This window comes from Trematomus bernacchii, unplaced genomic scaffold (genome assembly GCF_902827165.1).
Source record: "Trematomus bernacchii unplaced genomic scaffold, fTreBer1.1, whole genome shotgun sequence".
NCBI lineage: Eukaryota > Metazoa > Chordata > Actinopteri > Perciformes > Nototheniidae > Trematomus > Trematomus bernacchii.
In genome coordinates, this window is record NW_022987564.1 from 16,231,829 (window position 1) to 16,244,124 (window position 12,296).

The following is a 12,296-nucleotide window of genomic DNA, read 5'->3' on the forward strand; positions in this document are numbered from 1 at the left end:
GAGGGATTTCCTGCCAACACCGACAACAGCAGCAGCAGCTGTAGCGCTAATCAAAGCCCACTGCAGAGCCGGGCTGAGCAGCCAGGTCCACTCAACACCTTCGTCTCACAGTGTTACATCCAGCGTGAGACTACGTGCTGCATACCGAAGAGCACTGCTTACATGTGAGGCTTTTAGCTGACGCTCCCCCGCAGAGAGGAGTACATTGAGGGAGCAGGTGGAGAGGCTCGGGATTTATCCATTACACTTACTGCCAGACAGGGTTCATATGCTTAATGCTGGGCTTTCAAACGGAGTGCCATGAGGGCGGAGAGGCTGCAGCTTTTATATGTTTGCAGCAGTAAACCATATCACAGGTGCAGAAACATGTTTTGTACATTTCATGCTTGTTTTATGTTCTTTATTTTTTTAATCAGATTTAGGTTAAGAAATTATGGAATCATCTACATAAAGAGACATTGTTCTCATTAGGGGGTAAATTGGAAAACTGCAATATTAAAATGTTAAAACATAAAATGATGCTTCGGAAAATAGGTTATTTTTATTCAAACGAACTCTCACCGACTGTGTCTTTTTGTAAACCTCAACAATTGCCTCTCCCAGCCATACACAAGTATTGTGACATCCTTCAATCAATTAAAACGAAAAATAGACTGATGTCAACTCAAATACAATAGGGGCTTTAATAACTGGCTTTAATAGGGGCATGAGTTGGAATAATGATTTCCATTAGTTGTAGTAGTCAGTTAGTTAGTGTTGTGCTCTTTGTGTTTCTTATATAGTTTGATTGCCAAAAGAAATACAACTGCGGTGTGGCAGTGCACGTACAAGTTGTTCATTGTCTGAGGAAAAATAGTTAATGTTATGTTTCATTTTTGTTCAACATTATGAAGTTTAGACATCAGAAGAACTATGTTGTACTATAAGACTTGAAATCAAATTTCTTCGTAATTTTCACTAACTGTACAATCTATTTTTATGTGGCTTTCAATTTGAATATTTGTATTGTGAAATATGTATATATGTGTACAAATTGGGTGTTCTTTCCAAAGGAAAGGTGTTCTTTCCAAAGGAAAGTGACATGAAAGTGATTTAAATAGATGGTTGTTTTCTTTTGTCTTACCAAGCATTTTTCTCACCAAATATCACAGCCAAGTTTACTAAACAGCACAAAATCAACCACAAAATGAAAAATAAGTAGTGAATAAATCTCCTTTTTATTCAACAGGTAATGTTTCCAGCAATACAAGCATGAGATTTTTCACGTCAAATTATTAAAATGTATGGAATTATATTAATTGGTCATATTTCATTGTTTAACTTATATTGTGCACACCCTTCCAAGATGCAGACACAGGGTGTTTCTCAATCGCGAGTACGCTTGCTTTGTAGCACATGTCTGCCGAGCATCTTGCTTCAGAAGCGAGTCAAGAATACTTCCTGGCATTCGGAAAACGAAGTGTGGAACACGCTAGCAAGTGTGCAGGTGTGCGTCATATGAGAGGCCCCGCCTTACATCTTCCGCCACAGATTTGGGGAAATTGGTCCGTGCGCAAAGCATTGTGGGGATTTTAAGACCGCGGAGTCTACTCATGTGCAGCCTCGATATTTCTCCAAACGGAGTACGCCGGGCTCGGTAGATTTCCAAGTATGCTGGAGATTGGAACAGTACTTTGGCGGCACTCGATGACGTAGTATGCTTGAAATAGTGGCTCTGAAGCAGCTTTACTCGCGATTGAGAAACACCCAGAGACTACATATGTGCAGTTAGGGTAATTATGTTGAGGGCTCATGTACCAAGGTTCGATTCCGCAGGTTCAAACCACAGGTTCGAATCAGGTCTGCAATCCCAAATCTATCGCTTAAATTAAGGCTTATATAAAAAAATAACCTTAAAACATAAATAATTGTGAAGGCTGAAGAGTGGTTTGAACCTCCCCCCGAACGTAACCCCAACCCCCTTGGTCCAATGACTGATATCCCATTGCTACATCCTCTCTGGTCCTCAGGCATATTTGTTTGCTCATGTTGATTTTTCTCGACAGGGGGAGTCTGTTTATATTTTGCATCTGAGTAAAATGACTGTCAGTTAGATTGAATCCCCTTGCATACTGTATATCCCTATGGTGAAATGTAATATTGGCTTTTCAGTGGAAGTGTGTAAATAATTACTTGCTGCACTGCAAACACTAGAGGATCAGTTTGATGTATTGTCTTTTACTCTGACGGCGAGGAGTGTAAAGCAGCTGCGTGTCATTTTTTCAAAGCGCTGTCAGACTTGTTTTATTCTGTTCATGCACTCTCTCATTGAGTCCCAGCAGCTATATGTATTCATTTAGGACATATTTAACCAAGGACTGTCAAAAGGAGACATATGCTCTATGTCAATGACGACCCATTATAAATCTGCACACACCACCACAGTCTATACTGGTTCCAGTAAGCAGATCCACTGGGGCACATGGGGTTAAGGTTGGGGTAATGAGGTTTACGTGCCCTTCCTAAGGGCGATTTGCTGTGTAAAGTGACAGCATTACTTATTCATTTTGTTTGCCAACTTGTCCCAGCAGGTCCAGGGATGCAGACTGTTGACCTTCGTACTCGGGGCGCTGGGAATAGCATTAACACGGAGTCGGCTCGTGATGAAAAGCCCTTTAAAGGGAAGAATAACCACACTGTGAAGGTTCTCTCCGTAGTGAGAACCAGAGTTGTGCAGGACAAGGACACAGTAATGTATGACATGTCACTAGCTACATTAACATTTACATAATAATGTCATCATGCCAGGTAATTAGAGTGAGGTAGTCTCAATTAAGTCTTTGAAAATGGATCCCATTAAAGTTTCCATGTGGAACATATGACAGCCACTGTTCCCATCGTAGGCAGCTGGTGCGTCCATCATGCAAATACCATGTGCATATATTATTTGATCTAATTTACACCTGGATGACAAATGCATAGGAGTATGTCAAGTAGTTTAGTCTGGCTGAAGTGCTTCATGAGGCGTTGATGAAACCACAGAAACTTAGCTACTTCGATGATTTTGGTTTGAAAGTGTTGGTAATAAAGAAAGAGGTTACAGTTGCTTCAAACACCTCACACTGAAATGTTAACACTCACTCTTTCCTAGCAAATATTAGCTTAAAAGCCATTTTTATGGTATTTCTAACACAGTAAAGCACATTTTCTACTTGTTAAATGTCCTCCCCCTGTTGAAGCAAAGTATGTTTGCTCCCTAGAAAGAAATCTTAAATGACAAAACAATGGAAGTGTCTTATTAGTGGAAGATCTTTGGCATATGTTGTTGCATGTGTATTTGTCAGGGGGAAAGCATAAAAAGTCACTGCAGTCACTTTGTCAAAACTTGATAACCACAGTACACCATATCAGGAGACAAAATGTTCATTTTTTTAAATCTGTGTGATCGTAGCAGCTGACAGTTTGAAATATGTTTTTATATATCTAGCCTCTGCAAATACTCTTGAGTAGTCTGAAGGCTTTGAATGTTCTTTATATACGAGTCAACCTCTGACCGTGACTGTAGTGTGTAGGGACCATGGATCACTATATCAGCCAAAGAGGGAATAGTGATCATAGACTGAATATAGAAATGGACATAGTCATTGTGACGGTTATGTGTACAATACTTTTGAAGCCTTGTGTTTGGCCTTATCCATCATGGTTTTTAATAACCACAATTAACAACAAAAGGAATGAATTATACACTGTAAAAAAAGTCCGTGAAATTAACAGGGAAAAGCTGTAAAATCACAACATCAAAAAACTGTAAATAGAGAAACAATGAAGCAGTGTTTAATTTACAGTAATATTTCGTGAAGTACTGAACCAAACAAAACTGTTAAATTCACATTAAGAATATGTTAAAATAATTATATTTCATTGTATAATTTACAGATTACTGTGGTTTGAACACAGAACAACTGTAATACATAAAACAATACAATACAGTTAAAATTACAACATGACAGTGTTAAAATCATGTTTTTTTATATTTTTTCATTCTTGAATATACTATAATATACTTACTTCTTATTTCTATTTGTTTAATACATATGTTTATTTTTGAAATTGGAAATAACCCAGTACTGAGATATTCTTGGAAATTAAATGAGAATTCATAAAACAGCTGGCGTTTGGATTCTGCGGCCGACCGGCTATTTGGAGTGGAATGCAGCCCACGGCAGACAGCCCAAACAGTAATCGAACGCCTCCGAAGGAAACGGCCGCTGAACTGAGACACGCCTACTGAGCAGTAGAGTTTGTTTCTGTTATTTCATTGGACTATTTAATTATCGCGGGAGCTGCCACTTTTTGCAGGTTAACGGTTACGGCTCAGTGCGCACCGCGCGGCCAAGTCTGTCTCAAGTCTGCCTTCCACGGACCACGGAGCTGTGTGCACATGAGCGGAGGATCACATCTGTAGCACTGGTAAGCTAACCGTTTATTTTCTTCAAACTTCAATTATAACACGGTGTGTTGTCAGGACAATACTAACTTCTGTTTGTGATTGAGTGCATTTTGCAGCAAAATGTTGAGGGTTCTGCATTGCATAAGTGTTTTTTCAAATGTGTTGGCGCGAACTGCAAGCAAACAACGGTGTGTTGTCAGGACAATGCTAGCTTCTGTTTGTGATTGAGTGCATTTTGCAGTCATAGTTATAACTTCTACTGACCGGGAGTTAATTTAAATAGTCTGGTAACGTTATTGAAGTATCATGCTAAAAGCTGAACTCTTTATTTTCGTTTAATTCATGCTGTTGTGAAGCGGGGGGTTTGAAGCTACATCTGAGCGGGTTCAAATTTAACGGGCAGTCATGTTAGCGTGCTAAAAATGATTACCTGCCGTTTTTGCAGGTTAACGGTTACGGCTCAGGGCGCGGCCAAGTCTGTCTCAAGTCTGCCTGCCACGGAGCTGTGTGCACATGAGCGCAGGATCACATAGCACTGGTAAGCTAACCGTTTATTTTCTTCAAACTTCAATTATAACACGGTGTGTTGTCAGGACAATACTAACTTCTGTTTGTGATTGAGTGCATTTTGCAGCAAAACGTTGAGGGTTTATGTTCTGCATTGCATAAGTGTTTTTTCAAATGTGTTGGCGCGAACTGCAAGCAAACAACGGTGTGTTGTCAGGACAATGCTAGCTTCTGTTTGTGATTGAGTGCATTTTGCAGTCATAGTTATAACTTCTACTGACCGGGAGTTAATTTAAATAGTCTGGTAACGTTATTGAAGTATCATGCTAAAAGCTGAACTCTTTATTTTCGTTTAATTCATGCTGTTGTGAAGCGGGGGGTTTGAAGCTACATCTGAGCGGGTTCAAATTTAACGGGCAGTCATGTTAGCGTGCTAAAAATGATTACCTGCCGTTTTTGCAGGTTAACGGTTACGGCTCAGGGCGCGGCCAAGTCTGTCTCAAGTCTGCCTGCCACGGAGCTGTGTGCACATGAGCGCAGGATCACATAGCACTGGTAAGCTAACCGTTTATTTTCTTCAAACTTCAATTATAACACGGTGTGTTGTCAGGACAATACTAACTTCTGTTTGTGATTGAGTGCATTTTGCAGCAAAACGTTGAGGGTTTATGTTCTGCATTGCATAAGTGTTTTTTCAAATGTGTTGGCGCGAACTGCAAGCAAACAACGGTGTGTTGTCAGGACAATGCTAGCTTCTGTTTGTGATTGAGTGCATTTTGCAGTCATAGTTATAACGTCTACTGACCGGGAGTTAATTTAAATAGTCTGGTAACGTTATTGAAGTATCATGCTAAAAGCTGAACTCTTTATTTTCGTTTAATTCATGCTGTTGTGAAGTGGGGGGTTTGAAGCTACATCTGAGGGGGTTCAAAGTTAACGGGCAGTCTACTTTTTTCTGTTCTTTCTGCCACTTCTTTCTCTCTTTTCTGTCTAATTTGAGACGTTTATGTTGCACAATGTTGTTTGTTACTGTAAGCTCGTAAAGGGCTAGTTTGGATGCTTATGGATACTTATCCATAGTCAGTGTATTACTTGCATGTCTTTGGAGGAACAGGCAGGAGTACGGGTACGTATGTAAAGCTGTGGATGGGTGCAGCAGCGAAACGTATTTTAGCCACCTAAAAATTCAGTTTACGTGTACGCTATATTTATAATATTGTCACAAATGTACCCTGCTGCTTCAGTCCCTATCAGAAACAGACTGTATAGCTGTCTGACAGCAAGGTAGAGCTTTGAAAATATTCTTTAATATAGCATACACTAAGAGTAATATTGTTTTAGTTTTTTTGGTGGCTTAACTATGTCCACAGCAGTGCATTGCTTAGCTGTCTGCTGGTTCTCCTCTCTGTTTCTCCAAACTGTAGCTCCTACAACCCCCCTTCAAACAATATGAACTATCCCCTAAAAGCAAGTCAAATTGACATTACATTTATCTCCCCTTAACCTGCAAATACACATACATACATTTTTGTATTGATGGTGAGCAATTTAACAGACCTTAAAATGTGTGCTAAAATTGTTTTGTGAAATATTTCAGGAAGACAAGTCTTGTTTTAATTTAGTTTGAATTGTGTTTTTCTTCTTTTTTAGGACGATCATGCTATTCTTCAAGGCGATTCATGCTGAGTGTGGATCGAAACATAGTACAGGACAACATCCCCTCCTTGGTTTCTGCCCTGTCCATGATGTTTGGGAGCTATTATTGCTTCAACATCGCCTACATCCACCCTGGAGTTTGTCCAGAGGTATGTGTTTTTTGGGATTGGCTTTATCCAACAATTTATTTTATTAAACTGCAACAAATCTAAAGCAGCTGCTTCAGTGAATTGGGGGTTAAGATAATTGTCATTTTGGCTTCAAAATAATAAGATTGATGTGAAGTTTTTTTGTTGTTAGGCAAGCTATTTTATTATTAATTCTGTTGTTTGTTTGTATTTTTATTTTAAGGTGTTTTTTCTCCATCAACCCAGAGAAGGGCACCAAAGTGGAGAAGACACGTGCATCCCGTCTTCAGGTGAACCCGAGAGTCCTCACCTTGATACAGGAACTTTCGGACCATGAGTGGCGTGATGTCTGAATATGGACAGTAAGATCAATGGCATGTGGCGATGTGCCCAAGTTACAGTTTGTTTGATTGTTTAAATCTCAGTTAAAATTTGAAGTGCCTTTTTTTTCATGTTCTTTTAACTAATTTAAAAAAATGCAATATGTAACTCTCAAAATGTCAAACTATTCTTTTAAGGTCATTGTAAAAGCTCAGGACATCACTGTTGAGTGTAAAAATGTTGACGTGTTACACTCCACTGGGTGGTTTTGTTTTGTTTTCCACTTGGGTTTTTGCTTCTGAAGTGAAGGGTCTCTGCTGACCCTACCTCTTCACCTATCTCACTTAGACACACACACACACACATGTGTTTTGCAACTGTAGCTTCATCACGTACACACTTCCTTTAGCAATGAACATGTATTCAACTAAGACAATCCCTTATTTTGGCTAAGTTAAAGCTCAGTCTGTGGCTGTGACAGTCGAGTATTATATTATACAGGTGCCCACTATAAGAGATGAGACATATAAAGTACTAAAATATTTAAAAACATTATTTCCCATAAATCATTTGATGTGATGCAAGTAACCTCTCAACTTTGTTCAGCTTGAATTTCCTGGACAATGTGAGCTGTTTGTTTATTGTGCAGCCTTAGTTTGTATGTTTTACCAATATGTATGTTGAGAAATGACAGATGTTTTTGATCACTGCTATTATATATATATATATATATATATATATATATATAATAAATTCTTGGAAAGGCAAGTTCTTGTTGGAATTTTTTCAACTTTTAATACAGTGGCTCTTGAGGTTTATCTAGCTTTGCATTTTAAATTTTAAGTGCTTAATCTGTGTACCCTGGATTACATTCTTCACATTTCTGGTAATAGTCAAACATATATATACGAAGGTTTAGTGAAGGTGTAGTTTAAATGAAATCTTTCAATCTGACTAATGTATAGGAAAAACATTTTTATATATCAATAATCCTTACAGGCGGTTTTATGCTATATATATATATATGAGATTGATATTCATAGAACAGTTTTTTCTGCATTTTAATTGTAATAAATACATTTTACAGAACATTTAAATTGCAGTATTTAGATGTTGCTTTCACCGTAAAACTCGTCATTACTACGGCAAAATACACTAAATTATACACAACTTTTGATTACAATTTGCGGGAAAATTCAGTTAAATTACAGCATTACACTGATGCTTTTACAGTTAAACAGTGTTATTTGTTTGGTATTTTTCTGTAAAATTGAATGGGATTCAATGTACAATAAACAACAACTGCATGTAAATCTTACTGAAATAATCAGTTTAATAGCAACGTGATCATGCTAATTCAGCAGAAAAGGGCTGTTAAAATGACAGATTTAAAATGTAAATTACAACAGTTTTAAACTGTAAAATATACACGTTGTTCTGTAAAGTTGTTTACAGTTTACCGTATTTTTTACATCCTTATTCTGGCAACAAAGCTGCCAGGTTTTTACCGTAAAAACAACGTTTTTTTTTTTACAGTGTAGAGCTTAGTACAACTCAATACAGAAAAAAACAAAATGTTACAATAGACTTAAATTAAATAAAAACCCACTTCGAAAGGGTTAAAGTTATATGTCTTGATATATGTTCATTATTAACCTCTTAAGCCCTGAGCCTGTTTTTCAGGTCTCAGGCTCGAAAATGACATTCCCAGAACAAATGACCATATCTTCCCTTCTAAAAGGGTTAAATTAATAATCTTTATTCTCAAAGTAATGATAAACCTGTGAGTTGGATGTAGAAAAGTCAGAATCAATATAGATGTTTTTTATTTTAAAGAAAATTCAGATTTTACATAGTAAAAAACTGTAAATGATGGTGTCCGTCCAAAAATTATTTTTTACTTATAGTGAAAACTACCCTTGGATGATGGGTTAGTAGAGTAAAAGCTTTAGGAATCCAAAGTACAACATATAATAAGTACCCTGTATCAAGATTGATGCAAAACAAGTGACATTTGACCTTTTTAGAGAGATTTAGCCAAAGACCACCACTTCTGGGGTCATTTGGGTGGATTTGACCTATCTCTGGCCCCCCTTGCTCGATTTTGATGAATGAAATCTCTTTATAACCGCTAGAGCCAATGGAATCGAGGGAAAGTTATATACACACCAAAACGTTAACAAATAAGGAGTGAGAGTGACGCGTTACCAAAACCGGAAGCTGCATACACTCTGGTGGCTACCATTAGCAGCTAACTTTTCCGCTCCGATTTTTACATAAAAAATGGAATTATGGATTATAAATAATTTTTTAAAAGGTACAGGTACATTATCAACCTATGGATCAACAGTTGTAGATATTTTTTTTTTCGTTTTAATGCCATTGAACACTTCATTTGACCTAATTGACAGCTACGGTGAGACGATCTGCCGTAAAAGCTCCGTAAAGGTACGTGTTGTGATGTCTGTGTTTGCTTCCCCTGTCGCAAGTTTGGATCGCTCAGTGATGATACTATACCTAAATAATCAGTGGAGTCTCAGCTTTAATAGGCTATATTGTATGTGCAGCTACGATAAGTAATAAGGGTATCTTTATCTTGAATTGTGTGCCGCAGTGCGTTAGAATTTTTTCGCTCAGGGGTCATTTAGACCCTTCTTATGAGACTTGTGTTTTGTTTTGGTAAAAATGGTTCATATCTTCAGTTAGCTGAGATTCTTCCCGTTAATCTGGTGCTACACATTAATAGTTTCATAAATGTTAAGAAGCCCTGAGACATTATCTCGGAAACAAAAAGGTGGGAGGGGTCCAATGGGGGGACCGCCGTGCTTAAGAGGTTAAGCAACCCTGGGTTGATGAAAGGCGCTATATAAATTAAAGTTATTATTATTTATTATGATAAGACAAATACACACTGTAGAAACAGACAATCTACATGGTAGTGCCCAAACTTAGTTTCATATTTGTATTATTACCTCTTTGTTTTTTGGACCCGCTAACATGGATTTCAACAGAGTAAACCAACCAAAGCCAAATGCCCTATCTTGCAATAAAAGGTGAATCAAAACAAACAAGTACATGACTGTGTTCCTGCTGACAGACAGTTAAACAAACAAAACAAACCTAAAACATAACCTCCTGATGGAGGTAATAAAATCTCTTGCACAACAATTCAAAGTGGAATTAACACTTCGTTCTGACTCACCTAATAGGCCATTAAAAAAAAAAAGACATTTTGACAACAGTAACAGTAGAAAAGCTAATGCCGGAATAATTAAATTAATGAAAGCTGAATTCCAAGCAGCTATGACAAGTCACAATATAATTCCAGTGAAAGAGGTCTATGTCCAAGTGCAACACACACACACACACACACACACACACACACACACACACACACACACACACACACACACACACACACACACACACACACACACACACACACACACACACACACACACACACACACACAGCTAATTTAAGAAATGGAGATGTTTAATGTTTCAATTTAACAAATCTATTAAATAATTGTTTCAAGGATTAAGAGGAAACTACTAATTAATTCAGAAAATTAATATTTCAGTATTTCAAATGTAGAATTCCGGCCAAACTAAATCAGTTTAAATTGTCCAAAAAATGAAAAAAGGCGGCACACTCTTGTGAAAATGTCACAAATACTGCAATATTAAGGAATGAGCAGTGTGTCATAAAGGCTTTAAATTCTTCTAAGTATGAGTATTGAAAACTTGCTTTCACTCTGAAGCATTTGTGTTTCAAATATTTGCCATAGTTAGTCATCTCTTTAGAAGAAATCCTAGTAAGCCAGGTTCAACCTGCAGCAGTATTTGACAATGCCACCTTGGTGTCCATTTTAACACTAACACTTCACTTTTCTTGTCTTTTATCATTAACTTCATGGTTTTGTGACGCCAAATGGTAAATGGACAGCATTTACATAGCACCTTTCCAGTTTTAACAACTCTCTACAATCCTCAAAGCGCATGTATACATACAAGACAGCATTAACCAATTCATACACACTCATAGAGGCACAGAATGCCATAAAAGGGTGACCTTCAAAGGCAAACTAACATTCACACACACTCACACACCATTGGGAGCACCTTAGGATAAAGTATCTTGCCCAAGAACACATTGACATGTTCTGGGAATTGAACCACCCAACTTCACAAAAGTTCCTACAACCACTCTAACTTTCAGCCACACCTGCCCCATAAATCTGGCCAGGGTCTAAACGTTGGGGCTCGAAGTAGGGTGATGGGGTGGGCAATGGCCCCTTGAATGTGTTGACTGTCATGAAAGACAGGAATATTTACACCTTACAAAGTACTGCAAAGGACTTCTGTGGTTGTTCTTGCTACAGTAGGCTTTGCAATGATGACACACAGACAGACTCACTAGCTGAAAACAAAGCCAGAATTGCTGTCTCGGCTGGAATTCCAGACAGAATACTCAAACTCTCCGGTTGCATACATTGTTACAGAATGTCAACGAAGAAAGGGAGGCTGTTAAATATTTAAACAGTCATAGAAAATGTATCCATTTCCCAAAACTGACCACTTCCAAGAGCTTGATGGGAGATAATGTGACTGAAAAGCTTTTAGGTTTCTAGATGTACACTTCATTATCTAACAAAAGTAAAGCCTGGTGCATGGCCCTATTCTTGCTCCTGTCACCAACAAAGGAAATGTTTGCCTTATATACCTAACAATCTTGAGTAGTGAACACAAAAATCTGAACAATTCTTCAGAAATCTGGGGTGGCCATTAAACTGTTAATTTATTCCCATATATTTATATGTGCAAAATGCGTCTGATGTAATAAATAAGGTAAGTTTCCTTTGACTTTTGCAACATGGATGTTCAGATGGACTGATTCACTTTTTTGTCTAGGGTTCTTTGTTATTGTATTGTTACAGTAGATGCAATGTAAAAATGTATCTTTTGAAGTATGAAGTGTAAAAAAAAAAACATTGTTGAATATAGTTATTTTATTATCTTCGACCAGCAGCTCTAAAGCTCCCCTTGTCGTGTGTGGACGAAGGTTTCTCAAACGAGTGGTGGCCATAGAGTTTACCCTAGTTTTGCCTTTTTCTTTTACTCTTGGTGTCTTTTAGTTACCAAGCATTTGGATACTGAGAATGTCATATTCAAAAATCAGATTGTCAGCTGTGCTTAAAAATGGAAAGCCATGAGTGTGAACCCTTCAATGGCAGAGACAAAAGCGTGTCTGTA

General features: G+C 37.8%; 1 protein-coding gene across 1 annotated transcript in view; it reads right to left on the bottom strand.

The window, feature by feature from the left end:
• The window catches only part of grin2da (glutamate receptor, ionotropic, N-methyl D-aspartate 2D, a), a 227,131-nt gene that overhangs the window by 47,926 nt on the left and 166,909 nt on the right, over window positions 1–12,296 (bottom strand). The gene's annotated exons all lie outside the window — the stretch shown is intronic.